This window comes from Palaemon carinicauda, chromosome 2 (assembly GCF_036898095.1).
Source record: "Palaemon carinicauda isolate YSFRI2023 chromosome 2, ASM3689809v2, whole genome shotgun sequence".
Taxonomy (NCBI): Eukaryota; Metazoa; Arthropoda; class Malacostraca; order Decapoda; family Palaemonidae; genus Palaemon; species Palaemon carinicauda.
Window position 1 is genome coordinate 142,193,221 of NC_090726.1, and position 21,096 is coordinate 142,214,316.

Genomic DNA, 21,096 nt, shown 5'->3' on the forward strand with positions numbered 1-21,096 from the left:
TATATAATCATATTCTGTAGAAGTACTTGTATCTTTTGGTAGAATAACTTCTTTAATCCTTGTGAATGGATATGAAAGGTAAGTCAACAGCGTGCGATAGTTTTTTCTAACGAAGTTCCATATAGTCTATTAGCTATTTTTCCCGATGTAAATTAATCCAGCCGGCAGGTTTGCCGGCGTAGCCAAGGTAAAGGTGGGATGAGCATTTAATTAGCTTTCCTAAAAGTTTGATCTGATAAGCTTAATTGGAGTAGATCACTTTTAACCTTTGAACACAATGGTAGAGTTGATTTTAGAGGTTCATCACTCTATTTGAATTGATTATTTATAGACAATTCATTTATCATACTGTTAAAGATTTATTATGTCGTATAAGATGGCTTATAAAAAATCTGACAAGCTTCATTGCAGTACACTAATTGAGCTAACAGTATATTGATATTATATATACATATGTATGTATACATGTGTGTATGTATGTATATATATAGTATTGTGTGTCTGTCTGTCTCTATATATTTTTTGCTGGGATGGCTTAATGTTTATATGGATAGATACAATTAGTATCAAGTTTTTTCTTAATTGAAATTGAATTACAATGCTTTAAATATATTAGTATACCAGTACAATGAATTCAGGTTAATTACTTTAGTCCATATAGCTAGCCTGCGTTTATTTTGATAAAAAAGATGTTTTTTCCAAATAGAAATTATCGAACATGCATCAAAATTAAACATATAAATACAATTAAATGGATTTTTTTTTTCAGATGCCATAGCCCTTTTATTGTTAAATTTTCAAGATAAAAGAATTTTTGATATGTAAATTATTACTCAAGGCAGAATTTTCAATGAGTTTGGCTTTTTCATTTTTCCAACATTTTTAATCATCTCGATGGCTTGCTAATAATTCTGGTCAAAAGGGTAATTACTGGTAAAGATTTTTTCTGTGTAAGTATTTACCTTAATTAACATTTTTTATGGAAAAAATGGTTAAATTTTGTGGAAAATGTAACCTCGTTATTTTATAGAATCGTTAAAAATCAGAATAGAGAGAGAGAGAGAGAGAGAGAGAGAGAGAGAGAGAGAGAGAGAGAGAGAGAGAGAGAGAGAGAGAGAGAGAGAGAGAGATTTATAATATATACTCGTACATCTACTGTATATCTATATTATAGTTGTACGTATTTATGTTATGTGTGAAAATTCCCTTGTATGTGTATGTAATATACATAAGAGCAGATATATGTATATATATATATATATATATATATATATATATATATATATATATATGTATATATATACACACACACACACACACATATATATATATATATATATATATATATATATATATATATATATAATGTATATATATGAGCTAAAAAGTGAGTAGTATTATCTTGCGTGAGGAGGATGTTGACGAATAAAGAGGTCAGTGGGCAATGTGGACCGAATGACCCTCTGTAATTGTAATATGAATTTTGGGTAACAAACGAAATGAGTGGACCATAGAATTTTAATTTGGGAACATTCGTTTTTAGACGGACGTGGATGAATCTTGTTTTATTCAAAAGATCCTTACATATACTTAAATGGATAGAAGGATGATAATTAGATTTAAAATATAAGAATGAAATTTATGCCTGTTGGAGGTTAAGGTAAAGTCACGGTGCAATCGTATGAATATGCTATCAAGTTTGAATTTGGATAAAAAACTGCTATGAATTTATTTGCCTTGACCTGTAAATAATTATCATTAAAACCATTCAAATATCTAAAAGAGCAAGTTGATTATCATGTTCATTCTCAGTTGTAAAGCGAATGCTAGAGTGGAGGCTGGTATATGTATTCTAAAAAAAAAAAGCAGCCTCATTAGTCTTATTATTATTACAAGCTAAGCTATAACCCTAATTGGAAAACTAGATGTTATAAGGCCAAAGGCTCCAACTGGGAAAGATAGCCAAATGAGGAAGGGAAACAATGAAACAAATAAACTACAAGGAGAGAATAAATAATCAGAATACAATATTTAAAGTGCAGTAACAACATTAAATTAGATTCTTCACATGTACATTATGAGATAAAAAAACGAGGAAGAAAAATAAGATTGAACTGCATACCCGAGGTACCCTCAAGCAAGAGAACTCTAATCCAAGACAGTTGAAGCCCATGGTGCAGAGGCTATGGTACTACCAAAGACTAGAAATCAATGGTCTGATTTTCGAGTGTCGTTCTCCTAGAAGAGCTGCTTACCATAGCTAAAGAGTCTCTTCTACCCTTACCCTTACCAAGAGGAAAGTAGCCACTGAACAATTACATTTTAGTAGTTAACCCCTTGAACGAAGAAGAAAAGCTTGGTAATCTCAGTGTTATCAGGCGTATGAGGACAGAGGAGAATGTGGTAAAAATAGGCCAGACTATTCGGTCTATGTGTAGGCAAAGACAAAATAAGCCGTAACTACAGAGGGAGCCAATATAGTACTATCTGGTCAGTCAAAGGACCCAATAACTCTCTAGTAGTAGTATTTAACGGTTGGCTGGTGCCCTGGCCAACCTTCTACCTATGGTCAGCACCTTAGCCCCCTCTTCATCAACCTTGACCACGAAGGGCCATGCAGTGGCTGCTAATGACTCACGTGGTAGACCTAGAACCTATAATTTGAGGCCTACTCGAACTCCCTTCCAGTAGATTGCGAAACAGTTACTGTATATTTACAATAGGCTACCACAACCCTGATTAGGACTGTAATGTCATCCACATAAGGTTTGTAAAGGAGAGGACGATATGTCAACGACTCTTATCCAGCATCTGTCCCTAAGGGGAACACAAAAGCATTGGCCTAATTGGGCCTATAAATCTTTGTTAAAAGTAGCGTGTGTGACCTGCAATGGAAGCGTTAATATTTTCCTTGAATTATCCTCCTTCAGACCGTAGAATAATATTCCTTGTCCTTTTATTAATTTGTAAATTTATATGTATGTTTTTATAGCCCTGTTAATCAGACAAAATGTCTTGAAAATTTTGACAGTAAATCCAAATAATGTTTCGCTGGCCTTTACATATCCTATCCATCCTAAATCTTCGGTGATTTAGATGCTTCAATCTATATTTTTTATTTCATCATCATTATCTCCCCCTACGCCTGTTGACACAAAGTGCCTCAGTTGGATTTTGCCAGTCGTCTCTTATCTTTAGCTTTTAAATCAATAATTCTCCATTCGTCCATTCGTCATTTCCTACTCCACGTTTCATAGTCCACAGCCATGTAGGTCTGGGTCTTCCAACTCTTCTAGTGCCTCGAGGAGCCCAGTTGAAAGTCTGGCGAACTAATCTCTCTTGGGGAGTGTGAAGAGCATGCCCAAACCATCTCCATCTACCTGTCATCATGATCTCATCCACATATGGCACTCGAGTAATCTCTGTTATAGTTTCATTTCTAATCTTGTCCTGCCATTCAATTTCCAATATTCTTCTGAGGGCTTTGTTCTCAAATCCACAAAATCTGTTGGATATTGTTACATTGTCATACCACGACTCCTGTCCATACGATAACACTGATCTCACTAAACTGATATATGGCACTATTTTTGTGTGTAATTTCAGGCGATTTGTTTTCCAAATTTTATTTAACCTAACCATTGTGTACTTTGCTTTTTTCAATCTTTCATTAAACTCCAATTCGAAAGACCCTGTATTAGAGATCATAGTATCTAAATACTTGCATTATTCTACCTCATTAATCCTTTCTCCTTCCAATGATATTTCATCTCCCATTCCACTTTCCAATCTCATCATCTTTGTCTTTTTTCTATTTATCTTGAGCCTAACCTCCTGTGATATTTCATGCATTCTGGTAAGCAAGCATTGCAACTCCTGTGGTGTTCTGCTAAGAAGGACAGCGTCATCAGCATACTCTAATTTAGCTAATTTCCCTTTGAAATTGGCTAGTGCATACTATCCAAGGCCAATATATAGAGGTCGGTCGGACAGGGGATTATCCATGACTCACCCTACAGGACTGGTCAAGCTCGCCACAATTGACCCTGCCCAGTCATACAAAACCTTTCATAGCGGTCAGTTACCTTGTTACAACCAAAGCTATATTGTCTCTATTTACAACGGAAGTAGTCACTTAACCGACAATGCCAAATAACTGTTCTGTTTATGGATGTCTGAATACCAAGAGAAAAACAAAAGGCAATGGTATTAAGTATTTTACGTTTCCTAGAGACAAAATTTTCTGTGATAAGTGGATAAACGTGTGTTGCCGGTCTGATGAAATCAATTCAAAACATGCAGTGGTGTGTTCAGCTCATTTCACACCAGAAGACTACATTGATGATATGAAATCAAGGTTGCTGAATATTGAGAGCCCTAAAAATATGAGGTTATTGAAGAAAAATGCTGTCCCATCTGTACATATACCAAAAGGTGAGTTAATTTCATGTAATGAAGGTAACAGAAATCCCACCTAAAAAATTGCATTGCCTCCGAAATTTATGGTATTTTCTCTTATTGAAAGAGTTCATTCTATACGAGATTTCAGTTATTTTTCAAAACAAATTAGCCTATTCTCCCGGATTACCTTGGCGATATAATTGAAAATTTGAGAACGAATTACATCATACATGCATGTGGGTTTGTGTGTTCTGCCTTGTTATATATTTCGTCAAAAGGTAAATCTTATCCTCTCTTTATTTGATTTTGTTCCAGAGAGAACACAGATGGAATCATCAATAGCTAGAGAAGAGAGGTCAAAAAAACGTATCCAGAGACAAACATTGCAAGAGGTATTCAGTAAAGAGGAGGAAATGTGTAATGCAGAGCAAGATGGTGCCATTGAAATCACTATAGGAGAAAATGGAAACTTAGATGAACCATGTGTGATAGAAAATGATAATAAGGAAGAGCAAAAAAATGAAGTACAACAATTAAGGGAACAGTTGAAACAGGTTAAGGAAGAAAATGCAAGATTAAAGGAATACATAAGTGTTTTAAATGAAAATGTTATGCAAATTATTAGAAACGTAGTGATTAAAAGAACAGAAAATATTCTAGAGCCCTTATTTAGTAAAACTCAAATAAAAGCAATTATAACAAAGAAAAGGGTAAGCGAATGGTGCAGTGAAGACATTGCATCTGCTTTAACTCTAAGAAGCATAAGTTCCAAATGTTACAAGTATCTGAGACTTAAGAAGGGGTTTCCATTGCCTTGTGAAACTACATTAAAAGAAAGAGCGAGTAGATTCTTGTGCGAGCCTGGGATTTTGACAAGTGTTTTGACATTATTATGTGCTAAAGCTGAAACTTTTACAGTAAATGAAAAAATAGCGGTATTAAGTTTGGATGAAATGTGTATTAGTAATGAATGGTGCTATGATAAGGGTATGGATGTATTGTATAAGCCGCACAACAGTGTCTTGGTTTTTATGCTACAAGGTCTTGTAGGGAAGTGGAAACAACCAATTTATTTTAACTTTGATGAGACAAATCTCAAGCCGTTACTATTACAAATCATAATGTATGTTGAGGCTGTTGGTTATCCCATTGTTGCCATTGTTTCTGACATGGGATCAGCCAATCTTCGCATGTGGAAAGAATTTGGCATTGATCCTCTTGTCAATAGGATTTCATTCAAGAACCCATGTGCTGACAGGGAGATATATGTTTTTGCCGATGTTCCCCACTTGATCAAATTAGTCAGAAATAACTTCATTGATTCAGGCTTTTATGTAGGCAGTGATTTAATTAATGACACAAGTATCCGTGAAATGTTGTCAAAATCTAATTCAGAATATGGACTGGCTTATAAAATTAATGATCTTCATTTATCTATTAATGGACAGCACAGGCAGCGTGTCAAGTATGCTGTGCAGTTATTATCCTCATCTTGTGCTAGTGCTTTAAGGTATCTGGGAAGTAGAGGTCTGTTGAACTCCAATAACTGGCAAGCTACCTCTGATTTTCTCTCACTGATCAACGACTGGTTTGATATAATGAATTCAAGCAACATGTATGGCGATATACCAGCGAGAAATGGCTTTGGGATCAATAAAGATTTTCAAATAAATACTTTGGAAAAGGTTATAATGGTAATGACTTCTTTAAAAGTAAAATCTCAAAAAATAAGGTGTCTATACAAATTTCAGAAGGGCATAATTCTTTCAAGTAAATCTGTCATTGGTCTTTCTAATATGGTTAAAGATATTTTTAATGTAGATTATATCATGACTCAAAAGCTGAATCAAGACTGTATAGAACATCTGTTTGGTTGCATAAGGCAAATGAAGGGCACATACGATCACCCCAATGCTGTTGAATTTAAGTTTAGACTGAGGTCATTGATTCTGGGGAAAGATGTAAAAATAATTAGTGAAAAAACGAACATCATTGCAAAGGGCAACAATTATGATATGTTGATAAATGAATCTGCATGCAATTCCAAATACAGTGATGATAGAGAATTAGCATTAGAACTGTACTTGACCAGCTCATTGTTTAAAGATTTAGATTTTGAATGCCCCTCAGAAGATATAAACAATCAAATTCTAGATAAAGAAAACGAAAAAACGGCTGCCACTGTAATTGAAGAAGAAGCTCTTAAATATATAGGTGGTTATATTGTAAGAAAGTTTTCTACAAAATATCCACAATTAGGAAGACAGATGAAAGAGTGTAAAAATTCAAATGAATCGTGGATTGGGATAGTAAACAGAGGTGAATTGTACATGCCATCAGATGAATTTTATTCTCAATTAATTGTGCTACGAGAAGTTTTCAACACAATCCACGGTTCGTCACTTTTAGAAGGGAAATCGTGCAAAAAATCTCTTGTTGCTGAATTGCAACGAACAGGAGTAAAGGTTCCAGACGACATTATTGATTTTTTTGCAAAGATATCTATATATTTTAGACTAAGGTACTTAAATAATGCTATCAAAACTAAGAAAAGAAAGACAAAAATTGAAAATGATCGGGGAGATGCCAGAAAAAAATTAAAGTTAAATATTTAGATATGTTTAAATAGTTTTTACATTTCAGGATGTTCAAGCAATGAATTTTTATATTTAAAGTTAAATATTTAGATATGTGTAAATAGTTTTTATTTATGATTATATTCAAGTGTGTACATATTTTCCTTGATAAAAGTTACAACTACAACCGAGTTTCCTTCAATTCTCACTGATGAATTCACACTGCTGTACTGTCTACAGTAATATTATTTTATCAATAAAATTGTTTAGGCATTCTCAGAATTTTCTGATAACGGAAGTATCAAATTAAGTAGTCAAGAGGAAGAATAATTCAAAGGAAATAACAATAATGCCTTAATATACAAAGCCACGGGCTAACAGAGAATCACCAGTTGGAGCCGGAGTGACGTCACAGTCAGCCAGTGGCGGGAAGATGACAGTTCTGTCCGACCGACCTCTATATATTGGCCTTGATACTATCAAACGATTTTCATAGTCCTTAAATTCCATCACAAGTGGATTTCTGTATTCTACACATTGTTGTACCACATGTCTTAAAATGAAAATTTGGTAAGTACAAATTTCACCCTTTATAAATTCTGCTTGTTCATCTCTCAGCTTTTCATCAATCTTCCCTTCTATTCTCTTTAGAACGATCATACTCTATATTTACTTGAGAACTGACGTAAGTGTGATGCGTCTGTAATTATTATTGCAATCACTCGGATATATATATATATATATATATATATATATATATATATATATATATATATATATACACACACATATATATATATATATATATATATATACATATATATATATATATATATATATATATATACATACACATATATACACATCCCTGTATTTACAGTCACAGCGAAGTGTATATATATATATATATATATATATATATATATATATATATGTATGTATATATATGCATATATATATATATGTATATATACATATATATATATTCATATGTATATATATATATTTATATATATATATATATTGTGTATATATATATATATATATATATATATATATATATATATATATATATATATATATATATATATGAGTGAGTGTGTGGGTGACTGTGTCTGTGTGTTGTGTGTGTGTTGATGTTCCTTAGACGTTAATTTCTAAAAAAAATTGTACTCATTACAAAAATAATTGATCATTGACAGCTTTAAGAGTTAGATTTTAATGTAAGAAGAAAATAATTTTTGGTAAGTGGGAGAGGGCTTGGGAGGTGATTTGGTTAGAGGAAATTAATTTTTATGCCTCAGAGAAAGTGTTACAGTAATGAGAGATCCAGAAGAGGGATATTTTTTCTTGGAAGAAAGTTGAATTTATATGGGAGGGTGTGATTATATATATATATATATATATATATATATATATATATATATATATATATATATATATATATATATATATATATATATATATATATATATACACCGTATGTAGAGAGAGAGAGAGAGAGAGAGAGAGAGAGAGAGAGAGAGAGAGAGAGAGAGAGAGAGAGAGAGAGAGAGAGAAATTCCTTTCGGCGAAATCGTTTTCATCAAGTTAACCAAGCGATCAATTAAATTTCACAGTTGGCTTAGGAAACTTGGCGGAGAGTTTTTGATGTAAAAGTTGACAGGAAAGGAACTTCGGGAATATGCCTAGTGATTTTCGGCTCCTTTTTCAATGCTCATTTATTCTTGCAATTTCCTATTCAAGTTTAATGAGCGAACTTGATTTTGGAAAGGTCTTTGATTACAGGGATAGGAAACTAAAGTCTGCTTTACCGGAGATTATAGCCCTTGATTAGGCCGGCTGAAAACTACGCTCCAAGAAATTTGTTTGAAATCTTTCTATCTATCATTATTATACAAAAAATTTTATATTGATTATTTTGGGCCTATGTAACTAATGAAAAAAAAAAACCTTTGTGTTATTTACCATATGGTTTTCACAAAACTTTTAATTTAATCATTAGTGCTTCTGCACTGACAAGTTTAGTTTTCTTGACATTAATGTATATGGATCTAAGTCGAATTTTCCTTTATTTTTGTTGCAAAAACAACTGAAAACCTACCTCCAAACGTTTCTCGTATTTTACGTAAATATCCAAGACCAGGTTCTTTACCCCATTTGCTGATGAATTTGTGATTTTACTTTTAAAGCCAATTAGACAATGGCTAAGTTTTTTAAATTTTGGAAATCAAATCGCTTGAAATTACATAAAAACCAGGCTATATATGTTTTGTGAGATCGGTGTTACTCTATGGACACGAGTCATGGTATGACAATGAAACAATATCCAATAGATCTTGTAGATTTGAGAACAAAGCCCTCAGAAGAATATTGGGAATTAAATGGCAGGACAGAAATTAAACCAAAATCGAGATTACTCGAGTGCCGTATGTGGATGAAATCATGGTGAGAGGTAGATGGAGATGGTTTGTGTTTGCTCTTCGCAATCCCTAATAGAGATTTGTTCACCAAACTTTCTATTGGGCTCCAGAAGGCTCTAGAAGAGTTGGAAGCCCAGGCCTACATGGCTGAGGACTTTGAAGCTTAAACTAGGAGATTATGAATGGAGTATATTGATTTAACAACTCAAGATAGAGACGACTGTCGAAGTCTAACCGAGGTCCTTTGCGTCAATGGCCGTGGAAGATGAGGTTAATAAGATTATGGTAGCCCCTGCTCCTCCGATTATCCCCCAATTTCTATTGCTCTTATGTCATCTAAAGCTTTTGAACGTATTTTGGGAAAACTTCAAAATTCAAATGCTGAAAGTAATCCATTTTGCTTGTGATGCAGAAATCCCTAGATTGCGGTCATTAATGCTTATTGTTAGTCTTTATTTTAGTGCTGTTGTTACGATAGATGTAAGTGCGGAGATAAATTTTCTGTATCTTTGCTATTGATTTTTAACTAATACAATATAATACGAAAAGTAGTAGATGATGGGTACCATAGTGACTGCAGCAATGTAATTTGGTGTACCTGAAAGAAATGTTTTTTTTCATATAGCCATAAAATAAGTTTATTGCTTATTTTTGAATTAATCGTGTGGATGATTTATCTTTTGACAGAAGTTTAGGTGAAATTAGTGCATGGTATAAAAAAGACGGTGACGTTAAAGACTAACTCAGAAATAGGTCTATTTCATTGGACCCCCATTTTTTCCTTAAAAATTTTCAAGTTTGTACATGGAACTGATTTAGAATTATAGAATGCATTCTTATCGGCAAACTGTATTTTAAGAAACATCGGGTGGTTTTTTCTCGAGTTGCACTAGGTTTATATGTAATTTTAATTTTCTTACATTCAATAACGTTAGGGTTGATATCACAGTAATCCAAGAGTGTTTCTTTTTTTTATGGAATCACGAAGTTGTGATATATCCTTCCAAATTATTTGGTTATAACGGTTAACATTGAGAATTTCAAACTCGGCACAAATGATTTTCTTGTGAGCAGTTAGGTATGTCTCGTTCAATGTTCTTTTATGATATACCGTAGTCCATTTTTTCGTAGTATTCGTCCGGTATTGTGCTGTTTTCCCTTTAGGAGAGATATGACTTGTGCAATTCGCTTTTCCAAGTAGGGCTGTGATATAGGTTGTAATAATTATAAATATAGTGATATTTTTAGTTATTATTTTTTATTAAATAATTATTATTATTATTATTATTATTACTTTCTAAGCTATAACCCTAGTTGGAAAAACAGAATGCTATAAGCCCGAGGGCTCCAACAGGGAAAATAGCCCAGATAGGAAAGGAAATACCGGAACTACAAGAGGAGTGATTAAAAATTAATATAAAATAGCTAAAGAAAAGTAACAACATTAAAATAAATCTTTCATTTATGAATTATAAACACTTCAAAATAACTATAGGAAGAGAAATAAGATAGAATAGTGTGTCCGCGTGTACCCTTTAACAAGAAAACTCTACCCCAAGACAATGAAAGACCATGGTACAGAGACTATGGCACTATTCAAGACTAGAGAACAGTGGTTTGATTTTGGAGTGCCCTTCTGCTAGAAGAGCTGCTTACCATAGTTAAAGAGTCTTCTACCCTTACCAAGAGGAAAGTAGCCACTGAACAATTACATTGCAATAGTTAACCCGTTGAGGGAGAAAGAATTGTTTCTTAATCTCATTGCTGTCAGGTGTATGATTACAGAAGAGCATATGTAAAGAATAGGCCAGACTATTCGGTGTATATGTAGGCAAAAGGAAAATGAGCCGTAACGAGAGAGAAGAATCCAATGCTTTACTGTCTGGACAGTCAAAGGACACAATAACTCTAGCTGTAGTATCTCAATGATAATGGTAATAATAATAACAATAATTATGACAGTATAGAAATTATGATATTATGAAATTACTTACTATACTTACTAAAAGGACCAGATTTTGACATTCCAACATTTTAGAAACAAATATAAGATTGTTTGTATTGCGGCTATTTAATCTATATCGTTTTACAATATATATATATATATATATATATATATATATATATATATATATATATATATATATATATATATATATATATATATCTTCATACTCATACATAAAGTGCCTGAAGCTGTGGAACAATTTTGAAATGAAGATTCCCTACCATTTAATGGCGGAGCTACGATTATATCAAGACTTCTTATCGGAATCATAGAAAAAAATGGGATAAGCTTGCTATGTACAGTTAATGTATGTTTGCTCATGTTATATAATACCACCGAATATCATTTCCCATTCCCTTCAAGGTTAATTTGTGATATATTCTGCTATTCGATTCGGTTTCTGTGATATGTAGGAATATTATGCTTTTTATGTTCCTCTTCAAGTTTGGGAAGTTGAGGTTACTTAAGTTTTAAAAAAGGTTTATTTCTGATTTTGTTCTTCGTGAAGGTTTATTTAATGTAATTTACTCATAATTACTTTCTTCTAAATATAAATTTTTTCTTGATTTGGCACGAAAAACTAAACTGAAATTGTCTATCGAACTACATTTTATGCGGTTGCAGTGTGGACATGTACCTTTTTGAGTTTCTCTATACATATTGTATATACAGTATATGTAGTTTGTATATATTATATATAATGTATATATATATATATATATATATATATATATATATATATATATATATATATATATACATATATACATATATGTGTGTGTTTGATGTAATAATGTTAAATGGTGAATTTTGTTAGATGATGAAAATCTGCCTCTGAAGTTTATTGAAAATTATATATGACAGTTGTTCTCTCTGCATGTACGAAAGTACTTTCATTGTTGTTTACGACATCACATATCGCATATTACGTGAATGTCTGTTTTGCAAGTGAAGGAAGCCACGTCTTTTGGAGTTATTGATCAGTGTTAATTTTAGCACCTTTAACGTTGAAGGGACAAAAATACATGATGCCATGAAAATAAATCTATTAAAGGGTTAAAGGTCGCTCATGAATGGCAGAGGCAAGGGACAGTGACATTGCCCTAGCAAGCAGGACAATGCCCTAGAGACTGACCATATATTATATGATCAGCACCCATGCCTCCTCTCCACCCAAGCTAGGACCAGGGAGGGCCAGGCAGTGGCTGGTGACGACTCAGCAGATAGACCTATACGCTCCCCCAAACCCCCCAACCTTGGCTCACAAGGATGGTAAGGTTGCAGACACTAATGGCACTAACGAGTCTGAGCGGGACTCGAACCCCCGTCTGGGAAACAACAGGCAGAGACGTTACCGATCAGGCCACAGCAACCCTAGAGAAAGATATTTCATTGTAATTCATAAGGATTCCTAATACTCAGGGCTGCTATCCGTGATATTTAATTTTTTGGTCTAAGAAAAATATGTTTATGTAAATTACAGTCTAGTTTTCTGTTGCTTTTAGTGATGAAGAAATGAAATGGTTTAATGTTTTATCGTTTGTCTTCCTTCGCAATCCTGTTATGGTACAGCAGTATTAAAACATAAATGCTTCACCAGCTCAGCTGTTAAAGTATTCTGAACTTTTTCAGTATTCTTTTATATCTTTCACACAAAGAGAAAGTTGGTCTCTTGTCCACGATTTTTTATTTTTCTATTTTTAAAGTTGCTCTCATGAGTAAAAATAAATGTCTTGGTACAGCGCGCCTCCTCTTCACAATAGCTGACAACACACAATAACTGTCGATCTTAGACTGAACATGTAAAGGATAGAAGGTCTGGGATTGTGGTGGTAGGTAGCCTTTTAACAGACTAAGAATGGTCTCTTCAGTCTACCTCAGGAAATATGAAAATGTGGTACATAAATTAGAAACTATAGTAGGAGATGAATAAAGAATGGGGCGCAAGTCGCTGGTCATTTCTATAGTTTATCATGATATTTTCCCTTTGCCTTTTTTTTGTATTGATCTGCGTGGTATGCATCTGATTAAAGGATTTTTTTTACATGAGACACGATTCAAAAATTAATTCCCATATACTATTGATTGATACATGCGTACACACACATATGTTCTTGATTGTTTGTTTGTGTGTGATAATACTTGTGCGTATTTCTATGGTAATTCTGTTAATGCCATTGGTTTCTGTGTATTATGAAATATATGTTTACAGGAAAAGAGAGAAGAGCAATTGAGTAGCTGACCGGAGTATATTGTATAAGGTATGTTTGGCTGGGGGAAAGGTGTCAAAGAAATTGATGAAAGAAAAAATGGCATTGTTGATAGAGGTAAAGATGACTTAAAGGATTATATAAGCATAGCATTTTGATTGAGAGAGAAAGAGAAGTGATAGATTACTGATAAAGGAAGGAAAATGTGGGTTTAGACATGAAAGATGGCGCAGGGATTTAGGATTTTTATGTAACAGTTATGTGAGAACTTTAAAAGTAGAGGGAATAACTGTATGTGGCATAAACGGACCATGCAAAAGTGCATGCAAGATAAACATGAATTGCACAATGTGTATGTAGGTTCGACATGTTTCTGTTTAGAAGTTTAGGTGCATTTCTTGCGAAAGATTTTATTGGTTGGAGGTTCGATTACGATTCAGCAGTTAAAGGATGATTGTAGAAGGGACTTTTATTGTTCTGCTCTGATATTAGTAATATATCTCCCCTATTTAGTATAATAGTGTCTGAGTGTATGTATATATATATATATATATATATATATATATATATATATATATATATATATAGATACATATATATATATTTATATATATATATATATATATATATATATATATATGTATATATACATATATATATATATATATATATATATATGTGTGTATATATACATATATATATATATATATATATATATATATATATGTATGTATACAGTATACACACATATGTATAATATATATGTATACAGTTTATATATATATATATATATATGTATATATATATATATATACATATATATATATATATATATATATATATATATATATATATGCGATCATGCTCATTGGCATAACCAGACATATAACTACCTGGTCTCTCTCAGTCCCTGGGGTAGGGGGAGAGGGAGTAGTCATACCCTTATGAGAAGGGCTGAATCTGTGTGTGCATATCTATCTGTATATTCAGCTGTCGTTTTGAGGTCGTGTACAATAGTGGTATATATATATATATATATATATATATATATATATATATATATATATATATATATATATATCTTTGATATGATTTGATTTACTTATGTGAATATTTTCTTTCAATTTTTCAAAACAAACATGATAGAAAAAACTTCTTAATTAGATGGAGTTTTCCCTTGCCCTAAAATTGTTTACAGGTGTTTTTAGCAAAGCAATTTTACATCCCCTCAAAAAAGGGCAATTGTTTGTACTCTTTGCACATGAATGGCCCCGAATGCCCTCGCAAATGGATATCATTTCAAGGGTGACTGAACTTTAGAATTTAGAATTTCTTCAATTAAAATAATTGGTTTTATATAAATGGTAACTGCTGTGCTCTGCGTTTATATTTCTATTTATTAGATTTTTGTATGATTTATATTTTTTGTGAATTGAAGTATATTTAGACTTTTGATCTCTCAGGAAGTCACTAGATAGGAGAATACGAGCCCCCTACACATTTTCCTTGCTCGCTGTAGGTGTGAGTACCCATTTGCATATGGGGTAACTGGTAGGCCACGAATAATCCAATTTCTACCAATGTGATAAAAGCTCTGTACTGCTGAACACCGGGATGTGGTTATTCTACTGATACCTTTTGGTAGCTGCATTTACCCATCTTAGTTTCTAGCTCCGTAGATCAATCCCCGTGATATGTTCACTACCCCTTGCTAATTGAAATGCATGTATTCAACAGCGTATGCAGAGGATGATTGAATTTATATTTGTTGGGAATCTCGCCCTCTGATATTTTCGAAGAAACCAGAAGTCTACCCATCTGACACAACTTTCCAAAGGGTTTATATATATATATATATATATATATATATATATATATATATATATATATATATATATATATGCATATATATATATATATATATATATATATATATATATATATATATATTATTTTTTATTTTTTACATAAAGCTGTTTCACTTAACAGAGGGTGTTTCCATAGAAAATACAGCGTATATTTCCTTGATACACTTATACTTTAACTACTGAACCGTGACCTAAGGATAGTCGTACTGTCTGAAAAGCTGTATGTTATAGCATATGCACGTAGCAAGTCATATGCTTTTATAACGATCTGTCTTATTGTTAGATTTTCTGGAAAATCGATCCAGCATGAGTATAAGATACTTATTCCTGCCTATGAGTGTGGATTTGTTTGTGAGTATATATGTGTGTATATTTATGTATATATATATATATATATATATATATATATATATATATATATATATATACATATATATGTATATAAGTGTGTGTGTGTCTGGGCCTGTGCTTTTAGTGCATTTATTTATGTTTTTATTTCACAATAAGAGGTGTGCTCCCGAAAGATGAGACTGTATCTTTGTCACAATCATGCTTTCATCACTTTGGGTATTTTAATTCGTGGATGCATAACATTTCGGGCGGTTTCACTAGGCGGTGGGACCGTTAATCATCAATTGGTCAAAACTGACACATATTTTTCAAAAGGTTATAATTTGAATTAAAAAATTTAGCAACGTTATTTATGTTGGTTATTTGACTTTCATTGACGTAATTTTTCAGGGAAGAACACGACCAGCTGTAATTTCACCTATTTCGGAAATTTATGATATACATTAGCGTCTCCGTTCATTTGTACTGTAGCTATAATTACTAATCTGAAAGTAAAAATCCTCACCAAAATAATTCATTCTTGTTGACAAACTTTTGAAGAAGAGCAGTTCCATTTAGCGGAGGGACTGCTTATCTTCAATTTTCAAATGGGTAAAACTGGGACCCCAATTGTTCAAAAGTGGCAATTGGTTACATTTTTCTCATTAAGCTCGGTGACTTCTAAATCGTATTATCTTCAGTGTGCGGGGAAATATCCATAAATTATCTGTTTTGCACCCTGCTAATCAGTCACAACTATACACAGCTATGATGATCGAACGCCCAGTGATATAGCAAATGTTTACGGTCATGGGCCGTTTCTCCTCTTGGGGGTTGCCTCAAGAGAATAAACATAAGGAGCGTAACCACATTTTGAGTAAAGTATGTAAATTAGTATATATATATATATATATATATATATATATATATATATATATATATATTACGAGCTAAGCTACAACCCTATTTGGAAAAGCAGGATGCTATAAGCAAAAGGGCACCAGCAAGGAAAAATAGCCCAGTGAGGAAAGGGAATAAGGAAACGAATAAACCATATGAAAAGTAATAGAATATTAAAATGAGATATTTTAAGAATAGTGACAACACAAAAACAAAATATATTAAGAATAGTAACAACATTAAAACAGATCTTTCATATATAAATTATAAAAAGACACTTATGTCAGCCTATTTAATATAAAAATATTTGCTGCAAGTTTGAACTTTTGAAGTTCTACCGATTCAACTCTATACAGTATGTTCATGTATATATATATATATATATATATATATATATATATATATATATATATATATATATATATATACATACATATCGATCTGGCTATCTATCTATCTATCTCTATCTATCTATATATACATACATACATATATATACATGTGTATATATATATATATATATGTATGTGTGTGTGTCTGTGTGCATACATACATACACACACACACGTTACATCCGACAAAATCTCTGGTATGCGAAATGAAAAGATCACTTATTTTAAGATCGCTTCCTGACCTTTATTAATACTTGATGGGTGATATCGCTAGCTTTCAATGAATTATGGATACATGGAGGCGAAAGGATCCTTGATAACTAATAGCTATGTCAGTGTGTTGTCATTATCTTATGGTATTTTGATGTTATATTGATTGGTTGTTCAATTTATATATCGGTAATTTGTGTCTACGTCTGAATTTATTAAGTTCAGTTACAAAGAAAGTTAATCTGTTAACGTCTCAACAGCAGGCTGATTTGTTTAATGATATTTGTTTATTATAAATAGGAACATGCGATATTTTTACCAGTTGTGTGTAAGCACATGAGATTCCGGCTATTGGTAATGACATTTTATTGCCGAATGCAAAAACACAAGGCTAACACCATCCCCTTTAAACTTTCTACTTTAGTAGTTTTTTTGTGAATTGACTTATATTCGGACTTCTGGTTTCTCAGGAAGCCATTATATATGAAGATATTAGCCCTGTCCCCTTTCCCCTTTTCCCAGTGGATGTTGGTACCCATATACATATGAATGAACTGGACTCTTGCACAGGAAGGATATCTAGAATGAGTCTCAAAATTATAATTCTTAAAACTAAAAACTCATCAAATGCCAACGCCATATACCTTATCATACAAATACCTAAAAAGATTAAGTGTGTGTGTGTGTGTGTGTGTGTGTCTATACACCGTCGTCTATACCAAACTTCTTCTTTAGATTGCCCGGAGCTTCTCTCCGGACAGGGGCTTTTTGACGGTGCGTCTAGCCCCTAGGTGGTTGACTATACCAGACAGTAAAGGGAAGACAGGAAAGCATACCTATATAAAATCCTTGCGCCCTAGCAGTGCCCTTTATTGCCGACGCATCCTACTAATTAGCTTTCATATATACCTAAAAAAGTTATCCAATAATTGGTCTATTATTATTCATCTATTGATTTTCCATATATTTATATTAAATCATATTGATTATTAGACTTCTTATATTCTTTTTCATACTAAAATAGCTTGTTTCCTGTTCATTTACAAAATGCAAGTTAAGGTTAGCCCGTGTATTCCATGTATATATAATATTGCAAATATAACTTACAGAATATGTGAAAGACACGTATCCGAAATAGGACCTATGCCTAAGACTAAACTAGGAGGGGAGAAAATTAGTGGTGGATGGTCAAATATTATCTTAGGCTTATTAAGTCCCATTTTTCTCATACCATATAGAGATATGGTCAGAAAAGATACTTTTTTTTTTTGCATTTAATGTGATTTTTGTGTCTAGAGATACGAGTTTGCACTTACATTAGTAAAATAAGGACCTCTTGAAGTGGACTTAGCATCTAATAGGCCCTGTTTATGTGAATAATCTCTGACTTTTATATAGTACACATTCTGCAAGTTATAATCATACATACATTCATTATACAACCTTACCTTAACTTTGCATCGATAAATGCAAGGAAAATGCTCCAATAAATGATAGTTTATGCTTGAAGGGCAATATATTCAACATATGCTTCTTATTTTACATATGGCGACGGCCTGCTACAATTTTTTGGAAGAATTGAGTTACCGTTACCAGAGTGCTATATCCCAAATTCAGCTGAGAAGGATGGAAATACCACATAATCATGAGCCTGAATGAAATTAAAAAACCATGAGTACGTTTTTTCAGTGCTTGTTTTTGTTTTACTCATAGAGTAGCATATATTTGTATCATACCTGATAAAAAAAAAAATCACCCATCATAGGTTGAAAAGAACGTTGGTGAAATTTGTTCATCTGGTAACAATGACTTGTGTAAGCAAGTAGCAGACGACAAGAGCAGCGCCACCTGTTGCGTATGCGCCCTACCAAAGCGGCCGAATGAGCACAAAACCCAAGGGACGTTCTTGTGACCTTTCCTACCATTACTGTCTTTGGTCTATACAGTAAGCAAGCTCTTGGCCACAGTTCTTTAGCAGTGGGCCGTCGGCAACCCCAGTCCAGTCTGTCACTAGTATCAGTTCCAGGTGATCGTTATCGTCATTAACATCTGTTAAAGACCAGTCCAAACTCGCTGTGTCCTTATTTAGCAGAGGTCGTCATCACACACACCAATAAAGTTCGAATCTTATTCCTATAAGTCCTTATACAGTGTAATGTCGTCAACAGCCAAATCCATATACTGTACATCAGTCAAAAAGATCAAAAGAAAAGGAGAAAGTACGATATGTAAATAAATAGAAGAAAGGCTTGCGAATACAGTACTCCCTGCTAAGTAAACTATCATGCTATAATAAAGGAAATAAATAATAAACACATTCTCTCATTCACAAGCCACACCAGACAATGATGAATAATATACTGATAAGTAATAACACTTCCAAGTCTGTCAGAAGATAGATCAATCCAGTATTCAAAGTATCCCAACCTGCTGTTGTTAGAATCAAGAAAAGCAATCGCTCAAGACATTTGCTACCGTACTAACAGGTCTGACAATAGAATGTAAGCAACAAACCTTGAGCTATTCTAACAGTCTTACACTTTACAAACGACCATTGCACAAACTACGTCGTTTGCCTGTTAACTCCCCCTTTCTTGCAAGCAAGAGCCCGTGTCCCATTTACGTGTGGGGCGATCGTTATTGCATCATATCCGAAGAATTTGGCAAACCAAACCAAAATAGATGTTATAAAAGATAATACTAACAAGTTGATCCTCTACAATCTTATAACATTTTCTCCCTGTGTGGTTTCATTTGCCACTAAATTAGCATAGAAGTACATTTCTGGAAATTAATTACTCTTAATTTATGCATTTAACTATGGTTGGGCATCCACATACCCTAAATTTGGACTGGAAGCGAAACTAATCGTACCCTGGGGATAGTTTCCGAGGCTATCCATTCTCTTGGTGATTTTATTTATTTCTCGTTTGGCTTTTAAGACTTAATGTTCTACAAGATAATAACATGGACTAATCATTGTTTTTTTTTTTTTTTTTGTGGTTGGATTGAATATGTATTATTGGAAGTTCGTGATTAAGGGAGAAATTAGTGACCTTTTTGTTGATTATATTGTGCATTGTATGCTTCACTATAGATTGTAGATAAGGCTGCGTTTTGTTTTCGTATGAAAAGTTATCCAATCCTCAATATATTTTTAGTATATTTGTGACATGACTGTATTTATTTTTTTACCAATTGGCTCTAAAAGATTTGTAAAGGAAAATGCTGAAAAGAACTTTTGAAGCATTTGAACTTTATTAATGGGTAAAAAACGTTGGTGTGTTTATTGATAGCTCGAATGACTAAACTTCTGTTATACTTTCAAATTCGAAACTCCTATGGCCTATATGAAGGTGAAACCAGAACCTTCTCTACGGTGTTACAGCGATGGCCCGTGAGTGTTGGAGAGCTTTTAACATTTGGCTGTACATCTTGATGTATCGATACAGTATTCCTTTAAAAGTAGACTCTGGTGATATGATAGATGATATTAGAAATGGGATTTGTTTTCTATTGCGTTTATTTAATATCACCACCCCTTTTTTATCGTTTATCGATGTAACCAAGTTATATGAAGAAAACATATTGCCTTGGTAAAAACAAATTTATAGCTATATCATCCATCTATTGTGACACAAATTAAAAACCCTTCTAAAAAATCTTGATGCCTCCCTTTCTCGATAATGAGGTCTCTATCTTTAATATTCTAGAGCGATATGCAAATTACACGAGTACCTTAATCTACTGTTCTTCCGTCTAATGAAATGGGCAAGTA

The 21,096-nt window shown here is 32.9% G+C and overlaps 1 protein-coding gene across 3 annotated transcripts in view; it reads right to left on the reverse strand.

Moving 5' to 3' along the window:
• LOC137627538 (uncharacterized) overlaps positions 1–21,096 on the reverse strand; it is a 785,382-nt gene that overhangs the window by 33,175 nt on the left and 731,111 nt on the right. The gene's annotated exons all lie outside the window — the stretch shown is intronic.